Raw genomic sequence first — 16,574 nt, forward strand, 5'->3', positions numbered from 1 at the left:
ACACCAATATGTATAAAATTGATAACTAATAAGAACATGCTGTATAAAAAAATAAAATAAAATTCAAATATTAAAAAACAAACAAAAAAACAAAAAAAAGATACCTTGAGCTTCCCTGGTGGCGCAGTGGTTGAGAATCTGCCTGCCAATGCAGGGGACACGGGTTCTATCCCTGGTCTGGGAAGATCCCACATGCTGAGGAGCAACTAAGCCCATGCGCCACAACAACTGAAGCCCGCGCGCCTAGAGCCTGCGTACCACAATGAAGAGTAGCCCCCGCTTGCCGCAACTAGAGAAAGCCTGCATGCAGCAACAAAGACCCAAAGCAGCCACAAATAAATAAATAAATAAAGTTATATTAAAAAAAAGATATATTAGTTTTATTTATGTTTTGGTATTTACCTGTTTTAAAATAACAATGTTGGCATCTACGATAACTCTAGATATGAGGGTCCCATCGTGCCATTTTTTTTTTTTGCGGTACGCGGGCCTCTCACTGTTGTGGCCTCTCCCGTTGCGGAGCACAGGCTCCGGACGCGCAGGCTCAGTGGCCATGGCCTACGGGCCCAGCCGCTCCGCGGCATGTGGGATCTTCCCGGACCAGGGCACGAACCCGCGTCCCCTGCATCGGCAGGCGGACTCTCAACCACTGTGCCACCAGGGAAGCCCCCCCATCGTGCCATTTTTTTGTTCATTTTAATCTTTTAATAAATAAAAAATGAGTCATATTCTATTATGCATTTTGATGAAATGGTTTAGTTCTTTATTGGCAATTTGAAATGTTACTACTTTTCATTAAACTGAAATTTTATTGCATTATTTTAACTATCTCCAAATAGTTAAACTCTATGCTCAGTGTCACCACTCTGTCAACCACCAAAAAGGGGCCAGCAATTAAATATGTTAGTTATAGAACAGTATTCTCCACATCATAAAGGAGAATTTTAAAAGGGGAAATCTTAAGTTTTTTTTTTTTAAGATCGGTTAGAAAATGATGGAATAGCCGTCTGCTCACTATCATATTTCTTCCTTTCCTGGAAGTATCTATTAATTCTAATTCAGTTGTCTGACACCTTTAGAAATGCCAAATTTCACAATCTGGTTGCTACACAATTAGAATTTGAAAGGAATTTTGGATGGGTTTTCCACTGACCTAAAAAGCAGCTAAATCTTTCAAAGTCTGAAGAAATATGATAGGCTTTTTAGAACAGCAGAAAGACTGTGGCATTTTTTCCACCCACATTTGTATAATGAAAAATGAAATAAAGGAGAAAGAAAATTAAAAGAAAAAGTAAATGAATGAAAATAATATTTGCTGATGGACTACTAAACGCCAAGCACTATACTCACTGGTTTATAAAGGCTATTTAATGTGTATTATTTTATTTTATTTTACTTTTTGGCTGTGCTGCATGGCTTGTGTGATCTTAATTACCCAACTAGGGATAGAACCCAGGCCACCACAGTGAAAGCACTGAGTCCTAACCACTGGACCACCAGGGAATTCCCTATATTTTAAATATTATTTTATTTTCATGATTATCCTGTGAGAAATGTATTATAATCTCCATTTTATATAAGAAAATTGAGCCTCAGAGAACTAAGGTGACTAGCTTAATTCTAGCTCTAAAGTAGAAGAAATAGGTGAGTCTGGCTCTAAAATATATGCTCTAAGAACTCATGGTTCATAACTTCTCTTTCAGAATAATTTCAGCCTTAAACTATTTTATTATGTCTAGACAAGTAATAAAAAATCTCCATTATATTAATTTTGGGAAAATATAGCTATAAATTGAGTAATTTTAGAGTCACCCTCTAAAGTCATTCAGGCACTCATAATCATAAAAAGTTGAACTTTCAGACTTTCAAACAAGCAATGTGCATGTTTAATTATGAAATCAGAGAAACACAAAAGCATACTCTGATTAAACCTGCTTGTTTCTGCTCAGCATTGTGCACACTTCTGATCGATGTAAACTTTTTTTTTTTCTTTCCCCTGTAAGGGGCAAAGGGAGAAAGAAGAAGAAATAAAGAGGACAGAAATGCACAACACTAACCATAAGGCTGAACGAAATCATCTAGTGTGATAACACTCCAAAAACATTCCTTTAAATGAAAATGTTTTCAACTTTTCAAAACTTTAGAAGAATTTCCATTATACTGTTCAACAGACTGACTTCTGGGTCATAAAATTTTATCTCCTATTTTATTTTGCCAATTTCTTGATGATCAGCTGGCCAATTGTTTTCTGGATAACACTAGGTCTGCATTAACAACTACAGCAATAGTTAGATCATTCTTGGCTTTTTTTTTTTTTTAATATTTATGTATTTATTTGGCTGCATCAGGTCTTAGTTGTGGTACACGGATCTTCGTTGCAGCATACGGGATCTTTTAGTTGCAGCATGCGGAATCTAGTTCCCTGACCAGAGATCAAACCCAGGCCCCCTTGCCTTGGGAGTGAGGAGTCTTAGCCACTGGACCACCAGGGAAGTCCTCATTCTTGGCTTTTAACTCTCCACTCCCTTCAATTTTCTCAAGGCTGGTATTTTCCATTTCTTAACTCAATATTTGAAAGGACTAGATAACTTAAAATAACTAATTATCAGTTATTACAAAATCAAGGCAAATATGGACAATAATTTTTAGTCAAAATGACCACTTATCCACTTAAAATTTTACATTTTCTAAGTAGACCAATTTATAAATGTTTTAGCAGCGTGGAAATGGAGGGAGCCAATTATTCTCACAAAGGCTAAAGTGGAGCAGAATGTCCAGTCATGAGTGTGAAAAGAACATCCTGAACTTTCCAACTCAGGGCACAGCTGTACCAGCCGACTTATTAATTCTGGAATTTCCTCACTCTGCTGCTTATGCAAGATAAAACTTACATGACATCATTGCAGTTTCCCAGCCACAACTGCTTTTTATTAAGCTTAGGAAAGTATTGCTCTGAATGCCCCTTTTCTTATGAAAAATACTTTCAACCTCCACATGCTCTATTCTGTAGGAAGAAGGGCAGTTCACTTTCTATGAAAGGTGGAAGAGTGCCAGGCTTTTGCCAAAAGAACAAGCAAGGGGAATCTATTCCAAACTAACTGATCAAAGCACTTCACAAATATATCAAAGGATTTTTAGAAAATTATAATGCTTAAAAAAGTTAAACTTTTCAGAACTAAGAAAAAAGTAAAATTGTGTAAGAATTTCAATGGCTTACACATTGAAGTATTATTAGATAAATAAAAGGGTACGTCCCTATTTGAATTCCTTAAATAAAAGAACTAGATTTCAACTCAGGATATAAACTTTCTCTGACTTCTCAATATAATGTGATTTCAATAGGAAGATTTGGTACGTATGGGCAAAGAGGGGGGAAAATTATTTCTAAGAGGTTACAATTCAGTTTCAAAAACAATGTGCTTATTATTCTGGATTGTGTAATATTTTGAAGCACATTTCAATGACAACTTAGGCAGTGTAGGAGATGGAGACAGCTCAGGAAACAGAATTGGAAAGAGTCAGAAGGACAAAAGGTAAATTCAATTACTAATTGAAGAATTGGTATAGAAGCTGCAGCACTAGCAAAATAAATCTAAAAGAACAGGGGGAAAAAAGGAAGGCCAGAATGAAGCAGGCCGAAAGGAAATAACTGTGATATTCTATGGTTTCTAGAGCATTTTCCTTACCCCCTTTGAAGAAGTTTTGTTATATGTATATCAATTGTCTAATGTGAATTGTCACCCAAAATAGATAACTCTCATTACATTTTCTTTATCAACACGCACTTATAAATTGCATATTAAAGCGGTTGTATTTAAATGTGCCAGCTATCTGCTAATCTACCACAAATTAGTAATATAATCTCAAGCAATTTACTTCACTCTGGAAGTTTTCTCCAACTATTTATGTGTTTCAAAGGCCACTTCTGCCTAAGACCTTCCCTGACCACCCTTAAGAGAGCACACTTATAACCCCTTATTGTGCTTTTATTTTTCCTTTATAGCCCTTATTACTCCCTAACATAATGTGTTAGTCTGGGTCCTCTGAGGAGTAGATGCCAAGATGGGGTTAAACCTGCAAAAATTTTATTAGGAAAATTGCCCACATGAGAGAAAATGGGGAGAGAGTCAAAGAAAGGCAGGGAGAGAGTCAAAGAAAGGCTGGGAGAGACCCAAGGGACCTCAGATGGAACTGCATGGATATGTTCTAGACTGCCCAGCAGTCTAGGGAAGATTCAGCAAGGCTGTTGGAGGATCTGTGAGCCCAAGTCACCTGTAGGAGAGGTCCGGTGTTTCCCAGAAACGAGTCTGCCTTAGGGTCACTGTCATGGTCCCTCAGTGGCTGGGAGCAGACTGCGGAAGGCAGGCTCAGCAAGAATGCAGTGATGGAGGTCAGAGGGAGTAGAACTGGGGCCCTCAGACAACTACGTTAAGATCCACAAGATGTAGCCGCCACACATAATGTATGTAGTTATTCCTTTATTATTTATCTCTCCCACTCGAATGAATGTTCTCTGAGGGTAGAGACTTTGCTTTTTTATTAACTACTGTATCCTCTGTGCCTGGTATATAGTAAAGAACAATAAAAGTTCATTAAATGTATCTTAATTATGGGGATAATACTAGTATCTATCTTAAAAATTATATATTATACATTATATTACTGAATACATTGTAAATGCTTGATACATGTTAGCTATTATTATTAACAAAATAAAAAATTATCACACAGTAAGAAAGCAAAGGCATTTAGAATGAAGTTAGATTAGAGGTTACACTGGAACTGCTTTGGGATAAATATATTTGACCCTGATTTGGAGCTAATATATGTTGGCGCAATGAGTATATTAAATACATACATAATCAGAAACACTAATGTGGCCTGACTACTTTTTAGGATAAGCTTGTGTCAGCTCTATTCTCCAGACTCAAAACTGCAATTAAGGGAGACTTTTTAGGATCTTGCTAAAATAGTACTATTTCTTGTGAGCATTCACGTATTTTGTAGGTCACTTGAGAATTTTAAAAAATCGATATAGTGGATACTTTCCTTGATCAGTATATACTACCTTTTTAGAAAATACATTATACAATCAGAAAGGAGTTCCTATGGACAGATGGCTACATAATCCTTCTTTTTTTTTTTTTAAACTAAAATGGCTTTTCATTTAAATAACTGTTTGGAATATTTCAAATCAGGAAGTATGTTGCCCCAGAATCCTAATGTTTTGGCACAGTCATCTCTAGAGTACAATGAATAAAAACAATCACCCCAAGTCCCCTTCTCTGGTGGGTTTCCATGTTGCTTAAAGAAATTAGGCATCTGGTAGTCATAAGCATGGAAAGGAGGTGATTCCTCTGTGAGCTGATGCTAACATAATGGAAAATTCACTTAAATACAATCAACCTGAAATAACTTTTTCTTTTCCAACTTATCTTGAAAAAGCAGGCATACTTTCTAAGCTTAATTTTAAACTCAGTTCCTAATATTTATTTTACCTTACTTCTACCTATGTGAAAAATTGGAGCTAATGAAGTTTCTGTAACACAACTGATTTGCCTCAGGTTCCAGGCCTCTTGTGCAAGGCTGTCTTCTGAGCCATACAGCACTCTAGGCTCAGTTGCTATTTTGGTACATAAAGTCAAACATAAACATGGACCACATTTATTCAAAAAACATTCTTTACTTATGATGCATAGAAAGAGATGTAGATATAATTTATGGTTAATTACAATAAGCTTCCTCACAAACTCATCAAAATCTATTAAAAACACATTAAACTTATCATAATACTATAGACAATGTGCATGGCCCCCCTAAAATCAATATGGTGAAATCCTAACCTCCATGTGATAGTATTAGGAGGTGGGGCCTTTAGGAGGTGATAAGTGATAAGGGCGTAGTCCTCATGAATAGGATTAGTAAAAGAGACTCCACAAAGCTCCCTTGCCCCTTCCCCCATGTGAGTACACAGAGAGAACATAGCCAAATATGACTCAGGAAGCAGGCTCTCACCAGACACCAATCTGTCAGTGCCTTGCTCTTGGACTTCCCAGCTTATAGAAATATGGGAAATAAATTTCTGTTGTCTATAAGCCACCCAGTCTATGGTATTCTGTTATAGTAGCCTGAACAGACTAAGACACATAGCAATGCAGAAAAATTATCATGTTTTTAGATGCATATATGTATAATGTATTAATTAGGGTTAATGATCATAATTATCATAATGTATTAGAATATGCATTACTATGTACTAGCCTATGTACAAATCCATACCCTGATGTTTACTTAAGTGTCCTCTTGTTAGCATACCAAAAGGATATTAATATTTAAGATATAATAGGAATAAGCAAAAAAGTTGTATTTTACCAAATACAACCCACTAGTACTATGTTAATAGTGTAACGAAATACTCTCTTTGGTTTAAATAAACAACCATTTACTTAGAATCACAGCACTTTAGAATTAGACTCTATCTTGAAATACTCTAGATCAATTCCCTCATTTACAGAATAGAAACTTAGATCAGAAAAGTTAAGGAACTGGCTCAGTCTCACGTTGCATGTCTAAAATTAGAACCCAAGATTCCTGCTTCTGATCTAACATTCCTCCCACTAACTTATTCTCTCTCCTATCTCAGTGGAGAACACAATCATCCAGATGATGGGCACAAACCACACACCTTCTGGTGACACAACATACTGTACATGATTTAATATTTATCTATATCTATATAAATATAGCCTTATATAATTTGTATACCTTATTTATTAGCCACAGAGAAATAAAACTCTGAATTGGGGTAATGTTAATAAAATGTGGAACCAGAGAGTAAAGGCTTTTTTTTTTTTTTTTACAATATCAAGAAGTTTTACTTTAATCAGTAAAAAATTTTAATGTGACAATATCAAACCAAAATGAATATTCTTTCCTAACTGGAAGGGGGTACATTTCCATACTGTATTAAAAAAAAAAAAAAGAGTAAACATTGCTCCTTCCACCAGAAACCTCTTGGTCCATGTCTTTCAACCCATAGTTGTGTTCAGTTAGGTGGTGTAAAAATTAACTTAGATGGTTATGATCAGCAGCTTTTCAAATGAAACAGAATAAAGGAAAAGAAAACATCAGAGCATATCACTCATAGAAATAGTATTATTTCAGGAAACTACTGATTTTGCTTTATATATATGTTCATGCAAACTGGATCACAATGTAAAATATATTGCATATTCTAGGTTGCAGTCTAAAATGTTTGAAAGTTACTGTTGTACCTACTACTAAATGCTGTTTAAAATTTAAATGTCAGCACTGTTAATAGCAAGTGGAATGGCTTTTCTCCATCACATCAAAACTATTATAACTAATTTGATAAAGAGTTATTCAGAATTAAAAGAATTTGAAACAGTAGCAGAACAAAACTTGTAGAAAACAATTTAATCAGAAAACCTTGATTTAAAAATGTACAAAATGGCATTAACACACATTCCAGGGATATTACTTGCCAAGAGTTGGTTTGTTTTTCCTCCAGCACAATTTCAGTTTGAGGGCTTGTTTTACAGATAAGAGACTAAAAACCTCAAGAGCACTAACAGCTAAGAAATAAAGAAATTAAATACTCTAAAATTTCTGCCTTTACCTATACTTCTTTGAATTATTTCTATCACTGAATATTTTCCAACAATTTTATTACTGTATTAAAAAGTAAACCTTTTTTTCCTTTGACTGTGAAGTGAATTTCAACAAGGAAGTTCAACTTGAAAACAATGGTGCCCTGAATATTTTTGTCATCTTTACAAAGAAAATTGCTCTCCAGGGCAACTTCCTTTGGGTTCATGGCTTTAGCCAATACGCTATGAGCAAAAGATATGGTGTTATTTTACTATTGTATTTCTTGAAGAACTACCTCAAAAACAAGGCAGTCTAAGATATATAGTTGTGTGTGTGTGCACGCACACACACGTCACAGAGTAAGTTTGGTAAATTTCCAAACGCCATAGTGTTGTTCATAAAGTCAGAGTACTACCACAGATATCACAATTGAGAAAAAGAACATCTTTTCCTGTGACGTGCTCTTGACTTCTTCCTTATGTTCCCCTTCCCGTGTCTTTCAGAAGGGCACAAAGGTGTCAAGTATGTTTATCACCAGTATTTGAATATAGAAGAAATCTGATTGCACTTTAAGAAACAAAAGAGTACTATCTCCTATGAAACTTTCAGAATATTTCAGGGAAAATATTTCACACCAGGAAAATTCTGTGACTAGGAATTGAATTTTAGCTCTGCTATCAGTGTCTAGCATGAGCCTAGGTAACTTTACCTCCTTGAGCTTAAGTGTTATCATCTGTACAGTGAGGGATTTTAGCAAACTAATCTCTCAGATCCTCTTTATCTCTAAGATTCTAAAGAATTGTATAAATAAAACGTTATAAAACTTGTTTTTGAAAAAAATTAAAGATAAATTATACTAATGCACAAAAATCCTAGTGAATCCTAGGCTTTCAATCAAAACCTAGATGTTTTCGGCCTTTAATTCTGGATCTGTTAGTATGGCACATATTGCCTTCCTCATTCCTACTTACTCTACTGTATTTCCATGGCTGTAACCAGACGTCATACTTAACTGATAAGTTCCTTTACTTAGTCATTCAGTTTGCTTATTGAGTGCCTCCTATATGCCAGACACTGTACTAGGTACCCCACTTTCACTGTCTCTAACATAAGGATATTAATAATATCCAAATATTAATATTTTATGGTTGTTAGGAAAGTTAAATAATGTAATTTGCATAAAACACTTAGTTCATGGTGTATTTTGGAATTAAGTAACAACTGGGAAAAGGCCCCATTTCACATCTTCAGCGTTTAGAACCACGTGGCTCAACCCCTTCCTTTATGGATTAAGAGGTTAAAAGAGGTGAGCTGACCTCCCACAGGCTCAGCTCCTTGAGAGCAAAAGAGTTCCATAACTCTCCATCCATTCTTTCTATCATATTATGCTGCTTCTGAACGTAAGCAATTCCACTATCTGTTTCTTTCATTCTTTCTCTCAGATTACAAAAACGTTACTACGAAAAAAAACATGCAAATAAATGCCCACAGGGGTGGCAATGCTACTAATCCTGTCAACAGCAACGCAGTTAGGGATTAGCTAGGACACCTTGCTATGTACAGATGAGGAAACTGGGTTTTAGAGTAGTTAATAACTGCTCAAGGTCACACAAACAATAAATGGTAAAGTCAGGATTTGAACATAGGTCTGTCCAAGTCTAAAGGCCATGCTCTTTTATGATACCGTGTTGCCCTTAAACACGGTCTCTACTTGGCTTTCTAAACAATTTTAATGCTGCCATGAGGGTTAACGTGGGCTACAGCTGGAGCTGAATGTCAGGAATCCAGCCTTCATCAACATTTTCCTCAATGATTTAGCTGCAGACAAAGAAGATATAATTAATTCTGGCAATATAAAAACTGAGGAAGAATAGTGAATTTTAAGAAATATGGGCTAAAACTTCAAAACCTAATAGGATGTTTTAAAGAAATGAACGAAACAGATGATGAAGATGCTTGTGTTCTGAGGCAATATAAGCATTTGTGTCCAAAAAAACTAATGGCATTAAAATTTGTGAAACTCAGCTTAATGCCAATTCATAAAAACAAAATAATGGAACAAAAAATTTAGTATTTTGAACATAAACTTATATTGGCTAACAAAGTGACATAGCTACAAAATAGGTTAAAACAATCTTACTTAAACTGTCCTGATAAAAACAGTGTCTGAACCAAAAAAGGAAATAATTTCCCCAAACCATAATCAAGCTAATTGCAAAAACCTGTTTTTATTTTTGGGCACCACATTTTTTCAGAAGTTGACAACAAAAGTGAATCCTGAATTCAGTTTCATGGATTATGAAGACTGTTACTGCATTTTCCAGGGGCATGTTGATGAGTCCACTGTCAGTGAACATAGGTAAGAGCCTCCTTAGATGAAGGCCCACACAGAGGAAAAAGCATCTTAGATGATGACAGAAAAATGTCTTCCTGTAACTGATACCTTAAATATCTTTTTCACTTTTTTTTTTTTTTTTTGTGGTACGCGGGCCTCTCAATGTTGTGGCCTCTCCCGTCGCGGAGCACAGGCTCCGGACGCGCAGGCTCAGTGGCCATGGCTCCCGGGCCCCGCCGCTCCGCCGCTCCGCGGCATGTGGGATCCTCTCGGACCGGGGCACAAACCCGTGTCCCCTGCATCGGCAGGCGGACTCTCAACCACTGCGCCACCAGGAAAGCCCTCTTTTTCACTTTTGATTTTAGATCAAAGTCAAATAAATTTAAACCATGGGCTCATGCATATTTATGTTCTTTAGTTCTCATTCTTTACATTCTACTTGTATTTTAATTTCCCATAGCTCTGATTCTTTTTCTTATTTACATTTGACCATTGTTTTATGTTATATACTAGAATTCATTTTATTTTATTTTTTAGAATTTACTTTAAATCTTTGTAGGATAAGGTGAAGTGTAATGAATGAATGAATGAATGAGTGGATTAGTTTAATATTTACTAGGGCTTCAAAAAATTGTTGAGAGAACTGAGTACTTTTAGCTTGAAAACACAAAAGATGTTTTCAAAGTTCAATAGCATCTTATGGAAAAGAGAATATAGATTTCTGTTGCTATAAAGGACAGAAAATGAGACCAGTGTGTAGAAATTACTAGAAGGTGAAGTTCAACTCACTGTGATGAAAATTTCTTAATAGTTAAAGAGGTCTTAAAAAGGAACAGGATGCCCCACAAAGCATCAGGTTTTCTATCACTGTCACTATATTTGAACAGACGTTGGACAACCACCAGCAGGGATGATCCTTTAGTGAGTGGGAGGCTGGACAGGTGGAATCTAAAGTCTCCTGCATCTTTGAGATTGTAATAAAATACATGTAATAAAATACATATTACGGCAAGAAAAACAATACATAGGTTCTTATAGCATCATGTTATCATTGATGACAGCAGTATTGGTAATCATAATAACAACACTAATGGCCATAATAACACAGTATAAGACTTTACAATTGCTTATATCTGGGGCATCATCAAAAGACATCATATATAAGCATTATTTCTCATCCCAATTTTACAGATAAGAAAATTAGGACGTTTCAAAGTGAAATAACAAACAAAGGTAATGAAATTGCCTAAGCTGACAATAAGTCAGCAAAAATTAAGGAGGTTATTTGCTAAACTACTAACTGGTTAACTAGCTAATGTTGACTCTAGTATATAAGAGGCTTAGAAAGGTTGAGATGTAAGTTTTGCCTAATGAAGAGCTGGCTGAGATGCCACGGATATTGAATTTGATCTTCTGATGTTTAACATGTCATGCTGCAGAACTTTGAGGAGTACAGAGAACACTCAATTCCTGAATTACCTATTTTATAAGAGGATAGAGAAACTTCAGGGACTCTCTCTCTCCCCACTCTCCCCATCTCTGCCTTATTCTTTCAGACCAGATACTATAAATGACAAGGCACACTGCCACAAGAACCTCTGAGCTCAGTTTTATAGCTTTGCAATCAGAGAAAAAAGGGATCTTTCCTGTAAGCTCTAATTTGAAAACTCCTGGGAAAGAATGCTGATTAGCATGAATCACCCATATACCAATCACCAGAGCCAGAAAATGGTGAAATGCCCCACAAGGAGTTGTGCCCATCCTGTGGTTTAGTGGTGTGGATTACTAAAAGCAGGAAAAGACAAAGCAATGTATGTCCACAATACATATTTTCTTAATTGAAATAATGGAAATGTATAATAACCAGGCACTTCTAAATACATCTTTGAAATGGCTTTTTTTAGATGTGCATATATTAAAAAATTAAGTCTTCTAAACTTAGAGATTACTTGATCAAAAATATTATAATTTTACCTCATTTTTGGTTCTATTCTCCCTTATTTCTTTTTTTCCTTCCAGATTTTTATGATCTCACAGACATGAGTTAATTTGGCCATAATATGACTCTACTTCTGGTTCTGATTGTGAGAAGCTACTTAAGAAGGAAGGGTATTCGTGGAACACATCTGAATACTGACCGCAGACCAGCAGCCTTCCAGAAGACACTCTTAGTGACGACAACTTCTTTCCAGGTGTCTTCACTCTTGGTAACTGTATATTTTAATTTTACAGAAAAAAAGAAAAAGAAGAAAAGAAAGCCTTATTGTTAAGTTTCCATTCAGTGACTTATTGTAGATACAGATTCAGGTGTCGAACAACTCTTTACTGATGCCTACTCTGTGCCACTGTATTAGACTTTACAGAAAGAATGATGATCAAGAGAGAGGTGTTTCATGGGATCTTCTTCCTAGATAGTGAGGAAGACAATAAACAAATAAGCAAATAAATAAGCTAAATAATCACATGTTGTGAAAAATGGTATGAGATGAATAAACAGAACACTGTGATAGAGGTAAGCAGGGAGTTCTAGGTCAAGGATGACTTTTCCAAGAAGATGAAGCTAAAACTAAAGTATAGAGGATGAAAAGGAGTCAGCCACTTGGAGACTCAGGGGAAGGTGCTGTAGGTCAGCGTTTCTCAACCTTGGCACTATTAACATTTTGGACCATACAATTCTTTATTGTGGGGGACTGTCTTGTCCATTGTGGGATGTTTAGCAGCATCACTGGCCTCAACCAACTGGATACCAGTAGTGGCACCCCTTCCCCACCCTAACTGTGACCACCAGAAATGTACTGGTCCTTGCCAAATGTCCCCTGGGAGAAAAAAATCATCCCCAGTTGAGAACCACTGTTCTAGGCAAAGGGAATAAAGAATGTAAAATCCTTGAATAGCATGAGATGCTGTTAGGGAAGTAAGGATAGATCATTAGTCCATTCAGGGGTCTGCAGGCCTTGGCAAGAATTTGGATTTTATTTTATGTAAATGGTAAGCCATTGAACAATTTTAAGTTGGGGAGTAACACGTTGACATTTACAATAGGCTACTTTGGCTCCTGTGTGGGAAATAGATTTAAAACCATGAGGATAAATGAGATCTCAGGACCAGGCACTGTGGAACATTATTTATCTTCATTTAGAAGATAAAAGTAGACTGCAAAGTATAAGAGAAAAACAGTATGAAAAGGAGCAAACAAAGAGGTTGGAGGAAAGCCATGAAAGAGGATGGTGTTACAAAAACTGGGAGGTGAGTCAAGGAGGAAGTGGTCGACTGTAACTAGATTTTCCTGGTTGGCCTCATCATCAAGTCACAGACTGAAGATTTCTCTGGAATTGCACTGGCTTAGCTCATCTTCTTGCCTAACTACAATTTCCTCTACAAATCTTCTGTATATAATTCCAAACTAAACAACCTGTTCAAGAACTTATAAAGGCTTCCTATTATAGCCCTGCATTGGCCTTGTTCATTCCTGTTTCTAAAACTTTGCTCTTGAAGTAGACATGTTTCCTCCTCAGTGCCTTCAAATATGCCTACCTATAAACCTTCCAAGCTGAAGCTCATATCTGATCTCCCACAGAAGCTTTCCCCAACAATTTTCGTCCACATAGATGTCTCTATTTTCTAAAAAATCAACAAAACTTCCAGTTTTTCACTCTATCCGCTGAACACATTAGTTAAGGCTCATTGCCTGGAAATACAACAATGAAAAAATATGGTCCCTGCTCTCTAGAAGCTTACTAAGAAAATAACACTTGTCAATATTTCCTTGATGCATTTAGGAAAAAAGGAGTCTGCCTCATATCCAGCCCTGAGGGAGCCATTCAGCTATTTCTCTATATTGTATTTCACTTTACCTCACCCAGCTGATTCATGCTTTGCCACGCCTTTAGATGTTGATTACCTCCTGGAACTACTGGATCACAGCTCCTCAGGAAAGAATATTGCTACTCTTACCACTTATCAGTGACAGGGTGAATATATCCTCAAGATGGTACATCTCCCAAAGTCTGAGTTATAATCACTCCAGAATAATAGTTAAGAGGCGTTTAAGTATGGTGGTGCTGATGATGTAATCTTTGGGTAGGCCTCATTCAAACAGTGTAAGATATCTTTGGCATTCCAACTCTACTCCCTTTCATGATCTCAAGCCAGTGTGAGGTGCAGACATTTTTATTAATTTGGTTCCACCCAATAAATAACTATTGAATCAAACATACACACATATCCCCCAAGGACAAACAGTAATTCTCAGAGGCAATACATTTAAAACCTATGTTGTGACATTTCTAACTACAAAATTTTCTAGGAGCAACTCCTGCCCTAAAATGCGGTGCACTGTCAGTTTTCCTTTTTTCTATGTTTGCTTCAGGCTGCCCTCTTGATGCTTAACTTGTGACCTATTATAAGTCTATCATTTAAAACTCAGTACTTAAATATGCCAAGAACTGGTAGAAAGTTTGAAATTACACGATTAAAAAAGTGTACAGTCAGGGTTTAGTCAAAATTTTTTTAAGTTAATTCATTAATTTTTGGCTGCGTTGGGTCTTCATTGCTGTGCACGGGCTTTCTCTAGTTGTGGGGAGCGGGGGCTACTCTTTGTTGTGGTGTACAGGCTTCCCACTGTGGTGGCTTCTCTTGCTGCAGAGCACGGGCTCTAGGTGTGCAGGCTTCAGTAGCTGCAGCACGTGGGCTCAGTAGTTGTGGCTCGTGGGCTCTAGAGCACAGGCTCAGTAGTTGTGGCTCACGGGCTTAGTTGCTCTGCGGCATGTGGGATCTTCCTGGACCAGGGATCGAACCCGTGTCCCCTGCATTGGCAGGTGGATTTTTAACCACTGTGCCACCAGGGAAGCCTTTAGTCAAATTCTTGAGGAAGGTGAACTGAAGGGCATTCTTCTATAATCTCGAAATGAGGAAGGGAGATAGTATGAACCTTCATTATCCACAGTCCAAATTATTTTTCAAGAGTGCTCTGTCAGTTACATTTGCAAAGAAATATAGTACAACATAATTGTTATAATATAAATAAGTCCAGAAATGGTGAAAGAAGGGCAAGTCTGTCTCAGGAAGTTATGAAAGGTTCCAGGGAAGAAATAAGTACTCAACTGAGACCTACAGGATCTTGAGAGAACCTAGTAGAATCAAAGAAGTGCAAGGAGTTCAGTATAGCTAGTGTGGAGTAAATGGGCAAGAATGGCAGATGAGATTCACAGTCTGGGGCCAGATCATGAAGAGGATGGGGGCCCCTGAAAAAATCTTGGTGAGGAATATCACGATTATATTTTCATGTTAGAAAAACTATTAATAGGCTGGAGGTTGGACTGGAGTGGGAAATAACTAGATGCTATTGCAATAGTCAAGGGAGATGAGTTAGGAGAGATGATTACTTGATGGATTAAGGCAGTGAGAATGGAGATTAAAAAGAGAGGTGGATTTGAGAGATCCTTAAGGAGATGAGTCAACAGAATTTGATATTAGGATAGAGGAAATGAAGGAAATGTAATAGCGGGGTACCTACGGATTCTTGACTTGGGCAACTGGGTGCTATTATCTGAAATAGGGAATGAAAGCAGGCTAGGTTCCAGATGGTTGGGAAGAGATACGGCAGTAAGAATAGGGAATGGTAAAGATGCCCACGTCAATTTGGGACATAGTTAAGTACCTATATGAAATCCAAACGAAGATGCTGTTGCTTAAAAGTGTCTAACCTGAAGATATACATTTGGGAGTCCATGGCGCCCAAGATACTTAGTAGGTAAGTCCATCATGGGGAAGAGATTGCTCAAGGAGATGAGGACTAACAACAAAAGAAAATGGATAGTTTGGAAACACAGAGGGCACATATAAGAAGAAAAATATTTAAAGTGCATCAAAGAGGTAGTTGCAGAAGCAGGAGAAAGTGGCACTAAGGAAACCAAGTGTAGAATTAATGGTGCTATTTTTTAAATGTAGAGTATTTTTTCCCTCATTCTCCAAACGTTTTAAATTTCCTGAAGGCAAGAACCATGTCTGAAATTTCACTGTATTTTCTTGAGTGCTCAATTCAGTGAAGGGAACATTAAATGTTCAGTAAATTCTCATTGATTCAGTCCCAGGTACTCTTCGCTTATACCGACCTAAAACGTTTCTTCGTTCTGTTTCTTCAAATAAACGTTTACAGTTACCTACGAGTTTAGTTATATCAGTTTTTATAATCTCTATGTTGTACCTGCAACAGCTTTGAAATGAGTTCCAAAACCTTACTACTTATTGGGAGGGATCAGTAGACAGTGGGTTTTTCATTTACTACTGTTCCTAAGAAACAAGTTATTCCAAAACAAAGTTTAGCCCATTCCCCAAGCATTAGCTTGCAACTTAAAACTTGTTGAAAGCACAGTAAGGAGGCAGACACATTTTTCTCACCACAATTAACCATTAACCGGGTCAACGTGTTTATTAAGTCTTTCAATTTATTAATAGTCACGAAACAACCAGCTGGGGGATATACACTCATACCAATGGAAGTCATTTAACTGCAAACAGATGCTAAAGAGAACTGAGTATTCGCAAGGGTTTCGAGGCCAGGCAGTACAGGTTTTCTCTGAGGTAACAACTCCTAACTTAAAGCCCAGTCCTTGGTGGATTCGCGTCC

The 16,574-nt window shown here is 36.9% G+C and overlaps 1 long non-coding RNA gene across 1 annotated transcript in view; it reads right to left on the minus strand.

Moving 5' to 3' along the window:
- LOC309821545 overlaps nucleotides 1-16,574 on the minus strand; it is a 30,095-nt gene that overhangs the window by 13,348 nt on the left and 173 nt on the right. Inside the window, exon 2 of the long non-coding RNA XR_014296627.1 lies at nucleotides 12,085-12,157. This is a non-coding gene — a long non-coding RNA (uncharacterized lncRNA). The remainder of the gene's footprint in view (nucleotides 1-12,084; nucleotides 12,158-16,574) is intronic.

The sequence above is a fragment of the Grampus griseus genome, assembly GCF_964374135.1.
Source record: "Grampus griseus genome assembly, chromosome: 4".
Lineage (NCBI taxonomy): Eukaryota > Metazoa > Chordata > Mammalia > Artiodactyla > Delphinidae > Grampus > Grampus griseus.